The sequence below is a fragment of the Antedon bifida genome, chromosome 4, assembly GCF_963402885.1.
Source record: "Antedon bifida chromosome 4, ecAntBifi1.1, whole genome shotgun sequence".
NCBI lineage: Eukaryota > Metazoa > Echinodermata > Crinoidea > Comatulida > Antedonidae > Antedon > Antedon bifida.
This window is the reverse complement of record NC_136229.1, coordinates 13,008,828-13,022,688: the sequence shown is the minus strand read 5'-3', so window position 1 is coordinate 13,022,688 and position 13,861 is coordinate 13,008,828. Positions and strand designations below refer to the sequence as shown.

The 13,861-nt window shown below is 33.7% G+C and overlaps 4 long non-coding RNA genes across 13 annotated transcripts; 2 read left to right on the top strand and 2 right to left on the bottom strand.

The window, feature by feature from the left end:
• The first annotated feature begins 2,724 nt into the window (after positions 1 to 2,724).
• Positions 2,725 to 4,188, top strand: LOC144840185 (uncharacterized). Its single transcript, XR_013611862.1, has 2 exons — positions 2,725 to 3,345; positions 3,479 to 4,188. It is a non-coding gene; the product is annotated as an uncharacterized LOC144840185 (long non-coding RNA).
• On the bottom strand, positions 4,188 to 6,135 carry LOC144840184 (uncharacterized). The gene is made up of 3 exons (XR_013611861.1): positions 5,996 to 6,135; positions 5,211 to 5,411; positions 4,188 to 5,031 (listed from the first exon to the last, which is right to left on the bottom strand). It is a non-coding gene; the product is annotated as an uncharacterized LOC144840184 (long non-coding RNA).
• Positions 6,136 to 7,699: 1,564 nt separating this feature from the next.
• Positions 7,700 to 11,953, bottom strand: LOC144840183 (uncharacterized). 10 transcript variants are annotated; one of them, XR_013611858.1, is made up of 6 exons: positions 11,933 to 11,953; positions 10,746 to 10,821; positions 9,226 to 9,286; positions 8,875 to 8,952; positions 8,302 to 8,360; positions 7,700 to 8,047 (listed from the first exon to the last, which is right to left on the bottom strand). It is a non-coding gene; the product is annotated as an uncharacterized LOC144840183 (long non-coding RNA). The 10 variants fall into 10 exon arrangements; XR_013611860.1 differs by lacking the exon at positions 11,933 to 11,953 and adding an exon at positions 11,718 to 11,736; XR_013611859.1 differs by lacking the exon at positions 11,933 to 11,953 and adding an exon at positions 11,702 to 11,720.
• Positions 11,954 to 11,991: 38 nt separating this feature from the next.
• LOC144840182 (uncharacterized) lies at positions 11,992 to 12,732 on the top strand. The gene is made up of 2 exons (XR_013611850.1): positions 11,992 to 12,388; positions 12,547 to 12,732. It is a non-coding gene; the product is annotated as an uncharacterized LOC144840182 (long non-coding RNA).
• The last annotated feature ends 1,129 nt before the right edge of the window (positions 12,733 to 13,861 follow it).

The following is a 13,861-nucleotide window of genomic DNA, read 5'->3' as shown; positions in this document are numbered from 1 at the left end:
CATGGTATACATAATTACCCAGCTATTGCTGGAAGCACAAGATTGCAAGGTATGTAAAAGCATGACATAATCTGGTCCTTACTTGGACAAACCTATAGTCCTTACTTCGACAAACCAACAACTGCCATTGTTTGAGTTCTATTGCAGGAAACGCATACTCATACTGTTTACACATGAAGCTGAATGCTTATAGGTACAAAGAAGGTAACAGTCAGAGACAAGAACAGGGTTTACATACATATACCTAATTTAGGGTAAGTACTAATAGTATTTATCCTATATATCTACGGACCACTTGCATTTATCCAAGTTACGTTATTGTAAATCATTGTGTATCTTTACTTGCTAATTGCATTATTTTCATCAACCTAGTACACTTACTGTACCTACAATACTTTTCATTTAATCTTAACACTACAGTAAAGTTAAAAAGACCCCCTTCCCTACGTTTTTTAGATCTAATTTAAGGTCACAAACTACAATTAATGTAAAAATAAATATTATATGGTAACTTTTTTGTCTTTAAATGGTTAAAAATGTGAAAAATAAGTTGATTCTAGTAATTTTAGCGGCCCGCTATAAATTCCAAAATGCATTGCGTGCGGATTGATATTTTTGTTTTTCTTCTGTAATTCACCCACTTTTTGATTGATCGTGAGGCCAAAACAAATGGAAGACTCATAAATTTTCACCGAAAATACCAGGTTTTCCCCATTTTGTATCAACGGTGTCTGGCAAATATAGAAAGACAATTATTGCAGCAACTATACAACGTCAGGCTAGGTATATAACTAGCATACGATATTCGTACGTTACCGATGTTTACCGGCTAGGCCTACAAAACTCAGCCTAGCTAGGCTAGACTGCCCACGAGAGGTCATTCGCCGCGAGCTACATAGGTAGTGCATTGTTTCTCACTTTTTATCATAATTTACCATAAAACGTACATTTTAGACAAGGAGTGACCTTGTTTAATGTTTTTAAAGTAATATATATGTATTATTTTTACAAAACGTCACAAATTGAAGGGAAAGGGTCTTTAATCCTTCTGAGTGCGTGGAGATGGATTGTGATGCATTTAAGAATGCAATGATCAGAGACGAAGATGGTGGAATTCTAGTAGGATCACGGCCTGGTTATGTTATTCCTGATTCTGCATACGAGTGGGATAGAGATCCGAGACGTTGACTTAGAATTATAGGATTATAGAATTCCAAACATGATGGTTACAGACATCAATGGTAGTAAAATCTTTTATCTAATCTGCTCTTTTCATTAAGGTATCATTGGTACAGAAGACTGCATATGGCATGAATCTTGGCAGGCTTTTGAATGCTATGACTACGATTACGCTATGTTGATTATTGAAAGTCTGACACAAGAATTACGACGTCTTCACCAATCGTCATTACATGTGTTCCAGAAGATCCAAATAGACCAGACGATCAGTTCATGACTCCAGCATTTATGGCGAGAACTATTTTGATCGCGATTGGCAGACTCTTTGGATACTTATACGTGGTAGTGACCCAATTGACATCATCACTACACCGGTTATAATGGTTGACGTTGGTGTGGCTTCTGTTGATGTTGATGACTTCTATGAAGAAGATCTTGTTAACAATCTTGCCAGTTTGGTATATATAATACAGTAAGTAAATAGCTTTCTTTAACCATATTAAAGTATCACATAATCTATCCAGATTTCTTCTTTTTTCAGTTTTATATGTTTAGAAATGAGTTGAATTTTATTTCATTGCCTATTCTTTTACACCCGATTCTCGTACGGTTCATGTCTAACAACAAGAAACTGCTGCGCTGTTTCATGTCAAGCGACCATAACAGGCCCGTCCATATCACGCATGTGTCACTGTTGCATGTCCCAGTACTGTACTACTGTAAAACTTCATTCATCTAATGTGAAATTGTCCGCCGGCAACCAGAGTCGAGTCGTAGGCCCAACCAAACAATGGAACTCGCTCGTGATTGGTGAACATTATTATAGACCTGGGTTAAACTAGGAGGCCAAGGCCCTAGATTTGTGTATGTTTCGAACAGTGTATGCAATTCTAGGATTTAGATTTCTGTTTAAGCAAACTATCAGGATATTTCAGTAAAAATGTCGATGATTTTCCACCAAGAATTAGTTAGCGAAATGTCTGTACAAGTTCGCCAAATTTGGTACGGGTTGACCTGATCGTCTCTAAAATGGGTCCGATATCGCCTTGGACGAGTCCTCCTAAATACCAAGCCCCCCTATCAATAATTATAACTTGGAGGACCCTCTTGAACCATGCTTGAACCGACCCGACCGATCGTATGTCAACCCTTTCTAGCCTGCCTAAGGAGACCGTGCAGTTTTGTGCCAAGATAAGTATAAATAAATATAGATATAAGTACTATATATAAATATATGTAAGCTAGGCCTAGCCTAGTGGTGGCCTGTAGTAGGCCTAGCTAGACCTATCTAGTAGGCTAGGCTAGCCGTGATTATTTACCCATGCATCCGCCTCAGGATGCTCTAGCTGATTGCTCTATGAGGCCAGGCCTCATTATACCCTAACACATTTTATATATGATTCATACCCAAGTTTAATTAAATGCTAAATGCCTAGTAGTATAATGTTCGATTCGGGTATGAACTGACCAAAATATATACAATTTGGCATGGGTAAGAGTGGCATGGGTACGAGTTTGTTATGGTACGAGTTTGTTATGGTACGGGTGAGCCAGTATCCCCTCCCCCACCCCCTTAGCTAGACTAACCAATGGCGATCCACCTATGGCATGGCTAGGCCCAGTAGTATCATCCATTTCCCGGTCTTCTTGAGATAAAATTAAACTAATGATGTTTAACTACATTTTTGCTACAAACTACAGCACTAAACTACTAAATATGTCCGGTCAACCCCGTCCCGTACCCATACCAACTCATATCCATGACAGCTGATGCGTATCCAAGTAAAGTTGAATGCTATGTAAAACATTTATTATTTCTTGAAATGGGACCCTCTACCCACTTCACGGCATTTTTCTCGCTCTTCTGTGGTCGATCTATAAATCCTATGATAGACTTTAGGATTTCGTATTCTTCTAGATAACAATTTTTTTTTAAAAAACATCTAATTGGTTAGTGTGATTAAATTTATATTTGTACGTATGTTTCAAACCAAATACAGTAGGCTTACAGTTCTGTATTTAAATTTAAAACATTTCTATTTCCAGATGGTTGTAGCTGTGCTTTCAGAAATAAAAGATATCGTCATGAATTTTTCCCACCCTCGTACCTCCTAGAATTTGATACTATTAATGCTGTATGAAAATATAAGAAGGGCAATTTCTATGGTGAGAAATTTCAGTGCATATTTATTTAAATTACTTGGATCTGGGCAATGTCATCAGATAATGATTTGCACATACAGTAGTTACACTAACCCTATTATCAACTAATAATGTGATTTAATAATATTTTTTACAGTTATTTGAAGAAATACATGATTCATTGTGGAAATCGAAGTGATTCAAATACAATAAAAGAGGATAGAACAAATTTGTTGAAATGATGTCCACCATTATTCAGATGTACTGTACATTGTGCACAAAAATATTAGACAGTAGGGTCGTTCTATGCCAAGTTTGGTTTGTTTATTTTCAAAAATGAGGTTTTAACTGGGGTTAGAAAAAGTCACCATTAATGTCACATATTAATAATGCAAATACAAAATAGAAAGTTGTTTGTTGTTTCATATCAAATATAATATGGTACTTGGTTCGTATATGATTGAACAAATATCTTGTACAACTTTAACTTTATGTATTGTCCATGTGTGCAAATCTTTTTTAAATCTAGAGTGACACTGCCAAAGCATAGAAGTTACAATTGTAACAAAATAGCACCCTTAAAAATTAAAAATGCTTTTTCAAGTAAAAATATTAACTATGAATTATTTTACGTTCATAAAGTTAGGGGAGACTGTACTCAATAAAAATATGTAGTTCCCCATAGTATCTCAATTGTGTGTACATTCCATTACCCAAATGATATCGAACCTATATTTTAATGTATAATAATAATGCAACTATAAATGTACATTTACACAATGTTTATGCAAAATGTTTTACCTCTATAATATAATTTCAAAAGATTTTAATTGATTGACTATACATAATAAATATTATTTTATTAATTTTGATTTGATCATTTACTTTACAATAGTATCTTTTGTTTTTTATTAAATATGTTAATTAGTAACCAACTGAAATAAAATTTAATACATGTTGCGATCCGTGAAATTAAACTATATTAAAGCACTAATAATGTATTTGACTTGTTTGCTTTAATTAATTATCAACAACATTTACACTAACACCAAACTGCAGTCAGTCAGCCATAACAGGTAATTTTATGATGGTACACTTGTTCGGCTACCATATAAAGGAAGAATTTCCAGTATACAGAATATGCCACTGGTAAACGCGCTAGACGAGAAGAATACAGTAATAGGATGTACAACAAGCCAAGTTTAATTGTTCTAGATAGTTATTCATTTAAAATACCATTTACATACAGTTATATACAATAAGGATTTAAAAATATTACATACACTATGACTATATGAGTTAATTACACAGGCTTTTGCGAGTATTAATGTGCAGCAATCATACCAACTCACCCAGCCTGATGAAGTCAAATTATTAATGTACATGAGCCCAGACATCAATAAAAAAATTAATGCTCATATCAATAACAATGACCAGATTATTTTATTGTTGATCAACTTCACAATTTACAAAAGGGCCAAATATTTCATTATTGACTGATTTGGTAAAGGGTGGTGGCACACCAATAACTGATTCTACCTATCCGAAAGATGCATTGGTTTTATAGTAGATTGATTTGGATGATGCTATTGTACAGTTATGTATATGTTATTCTACATATATGTTACTCTACATATACAAACACATTACCTGGTTTATTCTCATTGATGGGTACACCCACACTTTTACATAAATTGTCCATATCTGTAGCTGAAAAATATAAATACGTCACTGCATTAGATATTTTAGTAATGATACAATAAAATTAGCTTTTAATGTTACCATGCAGCAAACAAAATATATATATATTTCTCACAGAATTTGTTGTTAAGTGTAATAAGTACTTTTTAGGATGAGAATTAAGGTATAATCTCTGAGAAGCTACTTACCACACACAAATGATGTGAACTGATAAAAATTGCTTTGCTTTGGTGGTACTGTACCTCTAAATCATGCCGCTCTCCTGCGAGTGGTGCTAAACCATTCCAAGTTTTTCAAGAGACCTTCTAGTATAGTACAGTATTGAGAAATTTGATTTGATACACTAATAAAGATGCTTAATAATATTGGCTGCTACCATCTTCCGTTGACTGCAATGTAGAAATTGAGACGGACAGTAAATTTTTGTTTATTAATATTAAACATTTCATAAACTGTAACATGGCTTTTACAGTGGTCGTACAGGTATAGAATATAATATAATGGATGGTTTTAAATTTGTATAGCGCATACTAGTGCTAGTAGTATGTAGTAGGCTAGGCAGCCTTCATCATTAGGTCCTGTTTTTAGTATTCAAAGAAATTATTTCAACTCAAGCTTCTTTGAGACAACTTTGCTGTAAGTATAAGAGTTAGTTAGTTAGTTGCTGGCCAGAGACTCGTCAATTTATTGTTGATATTTTATTACTCCATCGTCGATAACATATTTTCCTGTAACAGTAACTATTATTTCATTTCATCACATTTCATAATTTGTTTTTGTTTAGGTAGTATAAGTGTACATTATTTGATTTATTAAACTAGAAATAAATGGAACTACTAGTAACTTCCCTATTTAAAAATTGTCTTGTCTAGCATCGGCCTTGCCTTCTACTGGGTATAGGTAGAAGGTAGAGCCCGCCGAGGCACTCTGGTAGACACGAGCTAGGCCCCCATTAAAGAAGACCAAGGCCTACCCGTAGGCCGACCTCTCTCGCGGAGTGACTAATAAGCATACGCGGCTAGAGCGAATCTCTTCCCGGTTCCATACACTGAACCACCACTCTAGCTAGCCTACAATATTTAGTGAGACTCGTCAATTTACTATTAAGGCATGCATTGCTAGATATTTTACACATTGATAATACATTTTCTCATATTGGAAGTACTTATTATTTTAATTCATTATGTTTCATACTTTATTTTTTTAGACGTTAGTTTCCTTCCTTGATTGAATGAATTGAAAATAAATAAACATATTGTATTAATTAAAGGTTCCTTTAGCAAAATGGAATAACCTTTCCTGTAGTATAAGAATACAAAAATAATTGGGAGCTCCGTACCTGTGCGATGAAGTCTGTGAGTTAAAGAATACTCGAGCGGAAGAATAACACACACACTAACCTAATCTATTTACCAGCAAAACAGCGTCCTCTCCGATTTTTTCGCGTAGATTTTAAATAACGAAAAAATAAATGTCAAATAATAGCTAATTAATGACTAATTATTACACACACTTAATATTTAATAGTGTAAGTTTGTTCCACACATAAAACAGCATTTAATTCCAAAATTGTAATACAATTATATTGGAAATTTAGATTTGTATTGGTAATTGAAATTTATTATTTGGACTAATAATAAAACACTGTAAAACAGCATTCAAAAACTATCGCGGAAAAATACTTAATCATTTGCAATTTTGTTCAAATCTGGTACAAGCATTTTATATGTATTTGTTCATCTTTGGTAGAAAAATTGGGTAATTTACTAAGATTTTAGATTGTTTGGACCATTTGTAGTTTCAAAATATGATGCCTATGAACACATATGCAACTTGAACTCATTTAGTGAAAATGCTCCTATTAATAATGTACAACAAAAAGAATGACACAGTATTATTCTTTTACATTAGTAATAGGTGAAGGCAAATCTTACAACTTGAAGTGACACAAACTTTTTTTTTACGGAGACAGAGTATTTTTCTTTAAAATAATGTTACTATTATTAGGTCTAATGCCTTATTTTAAAATGTATTAAACTTAGTTGATTGAAATTGACTCTTTCAGGTGTAGCTACTACACATCTAAATGAACTACTTAATATCATTTTATTAATTACACATAAATACGGGTACATGGGAAGAGGATGTTATCAAAACCAGTAACACCCTACATGGCAAGTGCACCCGTAGCCAGTTTTTTTTCTTTAAAAAGGGGCAAATGCAAGCAACTGAAGAAAAAATATATTTAAGTCTACCTATTAGATGAAAAAAAGTCTGCTGGCTAGGAGAATTGGCCATAATTCTCATGAGTTAGGCATTTACTAGCAATTTCGCTGATGGTCTCTGTGTGAAAAGGGCACTTAAGAAAAAAAAAGTGGGTGGAACCCATTTGTTGAAATAAATGTGAATATGAATGAATGAATATTCGAGTGGCCATTATGATGACGTCACAACATTTTTCATGAACTAAATTTCTTCATTTCAGCCTTTTAGTGGAATATTTAACAGTAACATGACTAATAATGATTATTATAACAATTATTATTTCGCATAATATGTGCAACTTCCATCAATTGGTACATGTGTATTATGAACAAAGTGAACATTACTAAAAGTAGGCCTTTAATAATGCTCTGTTGCAAAATATACTCTCAAGAAGAAACTAGGAAATTAGGAGTGTTGTATGTATACATTTTATTGCAATACCATATAAACCAATAGTAACAACAAGACATGTAATTTATTGTACTGTTAAATAAAACAAAATACTAATTTGTACTATAAATATCTAAAACATCTTTTATTAACAGTAATTTCTTTGTCACACTAAAATATCACATACAACTAAAATTATTTGATATTTATTTTTAAATGTTTATTTGATAATGCTTTTTCATAATTAAGGAATATTTTTAGGTGCTAAATTCTGTCTTGGACGGGTGATGGTCCTAACAGTGTCATTTCATCCTCAAACCCTATTTCTTCATATGTCTGTTTATGTATTCACACGATCCTGTATTTTATCCTGTAACAATAAATACAACTGTAATTACATGATCACCGAAACAACTCATTAATAACATACAACATAACATATAAGGATGAGTAAAAATGTTAATGTTAAACAAACCAACTATTAAATTGTGTAATATGCCATGTACAATGTTGCCATTGCAACTAAATAAAAACACAGAAATGAATACAAGTGTAACTACACATTAACACAAACAGTGGATAGGGGAAAATCTGGCTTTGTACTAGGCTGTATTGTAGACTTACTTTTAATCTGCACAAAAATATCCTCATCCTCTAATATTTCATATGGACCACTACTGTAGCTTTAAAGATTGATTGAAAATAATTGTTAAACATATCAGCCTTTTGTTAAGCATCTCAGCTTAAAAACAGAAGTACCTCCAAGATTTAAGGCTGACGGTTAAGAGTAATTAGATTTATAAGACTTCTTCATCCAAGACCAAAATTTGTTGTTGTTATTTTTCATTTCATTAGCAAGTGCTTGTAAGTAAGAGTAGTACTTGCTCCTACAAAGTTTTTTGAAATTTGCACGAGCAGTAATACAGAATCAGTAAGATACTTCTTCTTGAATTTAAGAAACTTAAAATCGACAGCTAGTAGACAAACCATGTAATCATTATGTTAGTTAATATGTACAGCAAGTTGCACTGGCAATGCAACGAATAGAAAACACTGGCATCAATACCAATACAACTACACAGCACAAACATTGAATAGAGGCAAATTGGGCTGTCTACCTGACTGTGCACAATACCACAAAGTGAATAAGTGCAAATTTGGCTTTAAACTAGACTGTGCTGTAGACTCATAACTTACTTTTAATGTGCACAATATCAACATCCTCATGACATTTCTATGGGAAAATTTTGCAAGTCCAATAGCATGCATGACAACCTGTGGATAGAAGCGCAATGACTGATTAGGACATATTTCATAGTTAAATCATGGACCTATAAATTAGATTAATTTATAGGTCGATGGTTAAATTATCAAGTTAAAATAGACAGCTAGTAGACAAATCATCTAATGATATTATGTTAGTTGATATGCTATGTAGGCCAACATCAAGTTGTACTGGCAATGCAACTAATATAAAACTACAAAGCACAAACAGTGAATAGAGGCAAATTGGGCTGTACATGGCTGTTTAGTAAAATCACAACTTACTTTTAATATCAACATCCTCATGATATTTCTCTGGAAATGCTGCAAGTTCAATAGGAACAAACTGTGGACAGAAACAAAATGATAATGCCTAATTAAGACATGTGTAAACTATGAAGTCTAAAATAGACAGCTAGTAGACTAGTATTTTAGAGCTAGTATTTTATCTTCAACAAGTTGTACTGACAATGCAACTAGTATTAAAAACCCAGCAATTTATAGCTTGTTGACAAACCATCTAATCATTTTGTTAGTTACATGGCATGTACAAAAAGTTGTACTGGCACTGTACTAATATAAAATAAAACTCAGTGTACAGTTACAATGATATACTGTAAAATCTTTTATTTTCATGGCACTAAATTTTTGCAATTTCATGATTTCAAGCATTTCGCCATTTTGATTTTCATAATGGAGCGTTTTTCGTCCATAAGTTTTTCAACATACACTTAATAATTGTAGCAAAACCATAATGCTAAGTTTTAACCAACATGTTTTGCTTAGTATTAAAATTATTATTTGGCTAGGGCTAGCTTATTGGGGGGCTAGCTTAGCAGCCATAGCCTGCCTAGTTTTCAAAGCATTTTAGCGAAATTTTATACTCACTAGGCCTATGCTTGTATAATATTCATAACAATACAGTATTTTATAAGACGCAAATTCAATAAAGCCTTCCCGCGATTTGTTTTAAAAACTACACATCAACCCTACCATATATTAACTGTCAATAATTACTGTTTAACAAGAGGTCAAACTATAGCCTGAGAACACATCAACACGGTATCGGCTAAATTTATGATTCTTCTACTAGCCTTTTTTTCAGATTACCTTTTTTCAGATTTTCATTACACGTAATCTGTGTATTTTTTGCGTGTTAAACATAACTGTAACCTCAAAAGGTTTAGCAGAAAGCCTTAGCAGCAAGTAAGTTGGTAGGTCTAACAAATGTTTCATACATTTAAATATTAAATCAAAAATATCCGGTCAGATTATGTGAATCAAATTTGCTGGCTTATAATTAAACAAGATAGTTGACATCAGACATCAGCCAACACGAAAGTTTGGCAAGTGTAAACCTGGACAGTGGGGAAAAACAGTAAAACTGTCATAACTTGTGAATGATTTTTACTTACTTTACAAATTTCAAGAACATGAAGAATTTTTTTTTTTTTGACTGGCTGAAATATACTTTTGGACCACAGTCCAAACATCGAAAAAAATGTACATTATTAAAATCTGCACCACATGAACTGTGGGCCTGCCGGTCCATCATCTTCAGTTTTGGGTCAGTCATAGGCGTTGGGCACAATAGTCTTACCGTTGGGTCTGATAGTTCTAATGTTTAGCTGGGCTTGGTTGTTTTATATTCTGGTTTGAAAATCTTTTTCAATATTTTAAATAACCAATATTCCATGATCAACTGTTTTATATTGAGTTCTTATACCTACTTTTTAACATGCCATGGATAATAAAGAGATATAAAACTTAAGTTTATCGTTATAATAATAATATTCATTTTTTACCTAATTTTACATTTGCAATCTTCAATTTAGTTGAGTACTGCGTTACGTAGAACATCATTTGACCTATTTTTCAAAACTGAGGGGAAAAAAAAGTGCAAATTTGTTTAATACAGTAGTACAAATTCATCTGTTTTATAAAATGTTGTTATTATGAATGAACCGATCACCGATTGTCTTTTCCCATTAAAAAAAACAAATTTGCGGCCCAAACGTCCTAAAAGTACATTAGTTTGTCCTGATCGTCTTGAAATGACCCTCATCATCTGTGAACCCGATTAATAGTTTGACAACCGGCTATCCCACTAGGCATAGGTTTAATAGGATCCGTTACGAGTAAGCCAAATAATTAGGTAGTACGGGTTTGCATGGGTACGGGTTAGCCGAATTGAGTACAAATTGACCAATTTGGGTACGAGTTGGCATGGTTACGGGTTGACCAGCATCCTTCCTACTAACCTTCTTGAGGCTATGGCATAGGGCCTATGTGGTGGTAGGCTAGAGGGTCTAGTAGTAGGCTAGGCCTGGCCTACCTAAACAACAAGGCCTAGCCTAGAGTAGTAGTATAGTAGTACTAGCCTAGGCTAGGCTAGTAGACTACCTAGAGGGGATTCTAGAGGCCTATCATAACCTACTACTAGATGGTCAGTTTATTCAATATTTAATGTACATCTAATAGAATTTTAAGGGACAAAGAAAACCAAGTGGGAATTGATCAACCAGATAGATCCTAACTAACAACATTCATACGAATGAGGGACGAATTGACCAGACCGATTCAATTCAGCAATTGGTCTAGGTGCACACGGCACGTACGTAATATGTGGTAGCTGGTTGGCCAGCAGGCGCGACAACTTGTTAACACAGTTTTACATCGATATAATATACAGTATCTACTATATAATTAAGTTTTAATATAACTAAGCTTATATAATATTATAGGCAGGATAATGCATCACTTGATATTTTTTATACTTAATTTAAATAGTTTATACGTAAGTATTATTTTTAATTTATGTCAAAAGATGACCTTTTGATACGCGATTTTAAAAATAAAATATCACTTTTAATCTGTCAATAAAAAATTAATAGATAATAAATAATATGTCAGGCAAGTACAAAAATATAATAATGCATTTAATTAAATTGTAAATGAAATGTCCATGTAACTGATATTACAATATATTTACAAAAATGATAATGGTAACAATTAATAATATCAATTGGCATTCAGTCTGGTTGCCGGCGGACAATTTCACGTTAGATGAATGAAGTTTTACAGTAGTACAGTACTGGGACATGCAACAGTGACACATGCGTGATATGGATGGGCCTGTTATGGTCGCTTGACATGGAACAGCACAGCAGTTTCTTGTTGTTAGACATAAACAGTACGAGAATCGGGTGTCTTTTAATATCTAAACAATAATTAATATTTCTTCCTTACAGGCAATTCAACCCTAGAACATGATGAGTTAGTTAACCTTCAAGCAGAAATTGTTAATGCAGCACAAACCGGTACTTTGTACGAGAGTCTTGAAGTTGAGGTTATTAGCAATGACCGATCCTTCTCCCCCAGCCGCAGACCCAACAAGGGGTGTGAGAGCAACAAATACAACAGGAGGTCCAAGTACAGGCAATAAAACGTAAGTCACATTTAAGAAGTAATGATTTGAAGTAGAGTTTTAAACTGGCTTGTATCGTCTTGTCCAAAGTCTTAAATTGTATTCTCATGTGTGGCTTGTAACGAACATAACCATAATGCCTATATCATTACAAAACAACATAACTAATTGGTTCACAGGTATTCTGAGAAGCAAGCTGAAGAAGAGGCATCTAGTGACCCAGGAGTAGAAATCATCTATCAATTCTCAAGCACAATGAGTATACGTTTATAACGGCTGATGCTATTTGAGATTCAACCTTGCATCTCTATATTGGATACCAGTGTAGATTTAACACAATTCTTTCTAAACTCCAATATAGGCTATCAAGCTGTGGTAATACACCATAGGTTTGATACAAATATTCTACGAAAATTAAGGAATTATTCAATGATTTTTACAGGGTGAAATTGTGCAAAATCTGGGACATTCTTCACATCCATGGAAAATGCCCAGGAGTATCTGATGCAGAGCTCGTCAGCAACAACACTGTAGATATAATCCATGGCTGGGCCAACTTCACTGATCTTGCCATTAATCTGTCAGGAAGTGGTTACTTCTTTAAATTCAGCATTGTTTATTCCAACTCATCCACGCTAGAAGGTATCAACTCAACAGAGTTTTCTGTCATTGAGGGTGTTTTCCACATATCAATCGCAGATCAACACTAAAAGTTGTTGAGAAATTTGATGTTCAGTTTAATCTAATTGAAGATTTTACAATGGATATTGCAGAACATCTGGATTCCAAGGTTGGTGATTTTTAAATTAGTTATAAGTCATTTTCAAATTGTCAATGCAGTTTTTCTCTCTAATTAACCATCCATCTTCTATTTAATACTGCATTATAATTCTAAAATCACCATCAATTGTAGACTAGTGTATCCAATCTAAGAGCAACTTCTTTTTGAAGATTACAGTCCATTTCAAATTTTCAATGCAGGTCTCCCTCTATTTAACCTACTACCTTCTATTAACACTTCCCCCTACCCCAATTTTAAAAGCATCTTCAATTGTAGACTATCGTATCCACTCTAAGAGCAACAAACGTTACTGTTACCATGAATAGGTATAATAAGTTCAATTTTTCCACGGAGGCCCAGATCAACACAGGGTTGCTCTTCCCAGCTTCTCGAACTTCACTAAATTCTTATTGGATGCTACACACACAGATCCTCTCAATTTAAGATGCAGGCGAGCATGTTCATACATGCATACATACTGTACATTAATTAAACAAATATCCAGTCAAATGTGTGTACAACAGGGTCATTGTTTAGAAATTGAGCAACGCATTGCTTTTTCAACCTTTGACATCCATTGACAGTTTTCATTTGAGCACCCACAGCGCCTTAAACTTCTCACTAAAGCTTTTCTGGTAGCTACTTAAAATCTATCCGTTTTAAAAGCAGGTATTTTGAGTCTCTAAGATGAGGAGTGCCATAATCTGTCTTCA